Source organism: Montipora capricornis, chromosome 8 (genome assembly GCF_036669925.1).
Source record: "Montipora capricornis isolate CH-2021 chromosome 8, ASM3666992v2, whole genome shotgun sequence".
In the NCBI taxonomy this organism is placed as follows: domain Eukaryota; kingdom Metazoa; phylum Cnidaria; class Anthozoa; order Scleractinia; family Acroporidae; genus Montipora; species Montipora capricornis.
The window spans coordinates 26,440,912-26,445,911 of record NC_090890.1 but is presented as its reverse complement, the minus strand read 5'-3'; the positions used below and the strand labels follow the sequence as shown (position 1 = coordinate 26,445,911).

Here is a 5,000-nt window from a genome sequence, read left to right as displayed (position 1 = left end):
TAATAATTTTGCGATTACTCCAAGTCGTTCGTCGTAGAAAATGCGAGTCCACATTCCAAGAATAAAATTGGTAAGGAAGCTGTGGATATTTAGAGAGAAAATTGAAAGGTTATCGTCAGGTGCTCGCATCCTCCACACAACCTAAAATTTGATCATTTCCCGACGTGGACAAGAAGATGACGGCAAAGAAATGTATCAAAATGTGAACTGCACGCCTTGCTCGTGTGTTTTTCATTTTGACACATTTCTTCGCCGTCCTCGTCCTGACAACAACGTGAATTGACCAAATCTGAGGTTTCGTATAGGAGGTGAGAACTAGGCTATTCTGTTTTCATTTTCTTCCCAAACAGTGACATTATTCTTGTCAATCTTATATTCCTGCGGAATTACTTGGCGCACGCACTCGCGAATATATAATAATAATAATAATAATAATAATAATACCTAGGAGAGAGCACAGAGTGGATGCTTCAAGCTGCGTTGAACGAGAAAGTGATTGTTGAAGAAGAGAGTCTGCAGGACTATGAGAGGACGAGGAAAGACGGGAAAGTTAAAAACTGGAATGAGAAAGCCCTACATGGTGCGTTTGTCCAACAAATATCAGATGAAGCTGGAGAGGAGCCTTGGAGATGGCTCAGGAATGGATTCTTGCTGCTCAGGAACAAGCCTTAAAAATAAACTCGATCAAGTACAGCATAGATAAGACCTCTGAGACACCACTGTGTAGATTGTGCGGAGATGCCACTGAAACAGTACGACACATTGTCAGTGCCCAGAGCGAGTATAGGAAGCGCCACGACAAGGTGACCCTGCGGGTACACTGGAAGATGTGCAGGAGGTATGGGATAGAGTGTAATGACAAGTGGTAAAGGAAAGGAAAGGAACTTTATCTACTCCGGTTTCCCCTCTCCTCAAAAAACCAACATTTGACTTGAGTTGTGTTAATTGTTAATTTCGATTTACAGTGTCCGCAATTAGTGCTTCAGCGCTAGAACGACTAGATAAAGTTCCTGCGTTGAACGAGAAAGTGATTGTTGAAGAAGAGAGTCTGCAGGACTATGAGAGGACGAGGAAAGACGGGAAAGTTAAAAACTGGAATGAGAAAGCCCTACATGGTGCGTTTGTCCAACAAATATCAGATGAAGCTGGAGAGGAGCCTTGGAGATGGCTCAGGAATGGATTCTTGCTGCTTAGGAACAAGCGTTAAAAATAAACTCGCTCAAGTACAGCATAGATGAGACCTCAGAGACACCACTGTGTAGATTGTGTGGAGATGCCACTGAAACAGTACGACACATTGTCAGTGCCCAAAGCGAGTATAGGAAGCGCCACGACAAGGTGACCCTGCGGGTACACTGGAAGATGTGCAGGAAGTATGAGATAGAGTGTAATGACAAGTGGTAAAGGAAAGGAAAGGAACTTTATCTAGTCGTTTTAGCGCTGAAGCACTAATTGGGGACACCGTAAATGAAATTAACAATTAACACAACTCAAGTCAAATGTTGGTTTTTTGAGGAGAGGGGAAACCGGAGCATCCGAAGAAAACCTCTCGGTGCAGAGTAGAGAACCAATAGACTCAACCCACATATGACGCCGAGTCTAGGAATCGAACCCGGGCCACATTGGTGGGAGGCGAGTGCTCTCACCACTGCGCCATCTCTGCATCCCAGGTATGATGGTATGACCATCAACGCTTGCCAGGAATGAAAACTAATTTTCATAACAAAAACTTCGCACTTAGACTCGCTTTCAAGAGGAGGTAGACATGAACTCGGAAATGGTCCATTAGCATTTAAAATCAGAAGGATTCATGGAGCCTCGAAAGTCACAATAATACCTATCGTGATTGGTGCTCTTGGAAGCATATCAAAAGGTGCAAAGACCTGGTTTGGCAAGCTAGATGTACCTGACTTCCTTGGAAGTGTACAATTATCGGCCATCCTTAGAATTGCTCACCTGTTATGGTAAGTGTTGTGTCTCTAAGCTACGGGGAGTGGCTGAGACACAATAAACATTACCCAGTGGAACAACTGGAGAGAATCGAACTGAAATAAACGATAATACTGACATGATACTAATGACATAAGCGACTCTGACGTTCCGTATACAATTGCTTATTGTATGCTGTTTTTTGGATAATATCAGAATTCTTTTTTAGTTTATAGTTATGTAAATACTGAGTTCTTATAAACCCCATTGACATTTTTTATTAAAAAGCTCGTTTTTATCGACTTTTCTTACCCGTTTCTCAATGTGCTAATTGATTGTGATTTTTTTCATTTTTTCCTGATAACTTAGACCATATAACTGGACCGATGTATCTTAACTATGTTTCCCATACGTAGTACGTGTTAATTCTGGGAATTGCAAAATCGTCCGCTGAGCTAAAAAGACCTGCTATGTATCTAGGACACAACTTATTCTTAGAGTTGCAATGTTCTGCAGTGTTCTTTTGAGTAGAGTGCGTAGTTTCGCCCTAACTAGGATTTCGTTATATATGCCACGTACTCTTATCACGATATTCTCTATTTTCACAAATCGATCCCATAATACAGTTAATTTTCGGGGGTTATTTGCATTAAATCAGTGAATATCCAGTTTACTGAAACATGATACAGTTTCAAAAGTAAATGACTGGTATTGTTTTTACGCAATCAAAGAACCCCCCAAAACGTATTCCATTATGGGAATGGGAAAGTAGCGAATATTTCACCCTCAATGCTTGCTTTCTCGTGTAATCTTTCCACCTTTCTACTATTCAACAATCTAAAAAAAGGCCATATTATCTGACAATAGGTTAATTCGGATAAAATGAATGTTTCATAAATTCTTAATTTAGCGCTAGTAGATAAAAGATTCCTTAAAAGAACTTCAACTTTTAGGTAATTCTTCAACACGAGGGCGGCACCCTGCCCAAGGTGGCTCAGGTGGGGCACTTTCCCCACCAACTTTTAACTTTATGACAACTCAAAAAATTGTGCAGGCTGAGATGTACATTAGGATGTATGAGGCGATTTAATGTATTAGAATTCGTAAAAGAAATATTCTATGATTTTATAAGTAAATCGAAATCCTACAATCTTTCGAAACTGAATAGTATTTCCTTGAGTGACCTGGACAGAAGTAGATTGATGAAAGGGCCAGCATTGGTTTGTGCCAGCGGAAAATCCGAGCTTTAAATGGCGTTTGCGAAAAAGGAAAGAGTTCAGCAGAAACTGGACAGCTTCGTTAGCAAGAGTCAAGGAGAGAAAGTATCAAAGTAAGACTATTTTTAAAAAATGAAATAGCTTTGGAAACTTCTTTGTCAATTAAAGCTTTCCAAAAACATGAATTGAAATCTAAAACAAATTGGCAATTGAAAATTTTCTACGAAAGTATTCAAGTTTAATGAATTATTTTGCTAAGCTGGAAAAGTTTTTCCTACTTTGTTGTCTACAATGAAATCCTGGAGGTTCGGCAGCTTTTAGCGTTCAGATGTATCAGATTGCATCCTAGAGTACTCAAATTTTCAAAATTTCCTGGGAGAGCATGCCCCCCCGGATCCCCCTAGTTTCTTGTGCGTTCGGCACCCGTCATTGGCGATTTCGCGCCATTAATATTCATATTCCAAGTTGTGCCCCACCAAGGAAAAATTCTGGGCGCAATGCCCGTAACGCGAATGTCAAAACCTTAAATTGTCGTCAAATATCACATCTAAGAGATTGATTTAAAGAGTAACTTTTACGACGTTATTCATGCTTTACAATGTTCAGTTCCTTATTTCTTTGTTTTGGCGGTCCCAGTCTTATTGGCTTGGAAAAAAAAAAGAGAAATAAAACTAATTCATGATAACGTTATCGTATCCGTCATCGTCGTCCCTAGTAAGTTCATGGTTAATTAAGGATGCCAATTATTAAGGAGCTATCGACGGTTAGGGTAACGAAAAAAAGAATGTTCTGCACTCCCTACACGCACTTCTGACACTTTGCAGCATTTTTTTGCCGTTCTTGTCAAAGCAACAAGGTAAAAGTGATGTAGAGAGCTTGGACACCGGACGACAAAATATCAATTTTCTTTCGAAACATTGACGCTGTGATAGCAGTTTTATTTTAGAACTGAATATTGGGCTTTCCTTTCCACGCCTACCGACTCCGAATGATCGCGGAATGGTTACATTAGCGCGATGATAAATTTTCAGATTACCCTTTCGTAGCCCTTTGTCGTCTCCTTGCTAAAGATCTTTATTCTTAGATAAAACGTGTTGGAAAAAAGCGCCAGTCGCACTAGACAAAAACAGATCACCAAATATTTTTAACTTGCATTTGCTAACTTTATTATTGCCGTTTCCGTCCGACTAGTTGGATGAGTAAAACAAGGGCCACGGGTCTAATTGTTAATTAGACCATATTCGTATTTTCAGTATTAGACTGGAACTACATTTGTAGATAGATAGATAGATAGATATACCTTTATTTAAACACGATAATGTTTAAAGCTGTAAGCTTATGGGGTCGTGTGTTTACAAATAAGATAAGATTCCCTTAAATTACATACTATTATACGCCTAAACTAAAAATCCCTATGGTATAAGAGAGCTAAAACTAAATGGCAATTACGATTGTATATGTAAGATACATGTCGATTAAAAGTATACATAATCATGGTCACTAAAATCTGTAGTAGAAATTGACGTAGCATAAAAATTAAAATTTAAGAAACTTGCATTATCTTTCAACTTGGTTGACAAAGTTTTACAACTCGCGTTTACAATTGAATGGAGGCTACTGAAGGCCGGGGAATCGTGTCTCTGTTACGAGCCTGAGCCTGCATTAGTACGCAGGCGCTAATATGGTTGCCACGAGTTTAACTCGCTCCCTAGTTTTCGTAACTTTTATCTTCCACATTCTGCAACCCGCGTTTTTATCTAGTTCCTTTGGTGAACATTCAATTAATTTGAAGTACAGGATTATAATTCTAAGAAGATATATGATCTATGGCCATGAAATCGAATGGAAGGCCAC

The 5,000-nt window shown here is 39.4% G+C and overlaps 1 protein-coding gene across 1 annotated transcript in view; it reads right to left on the bottom strand.

Annotated features, from left to right (window-relative positions):
- Window positions 1-5,000, bottom strand: part of LOC138014337 (uncharacterized) — a 33,853-nt gene that overhangs the window by 20,342 nt on the left and 8,511 nt on the right. The window lies entirely within an intron of this gene.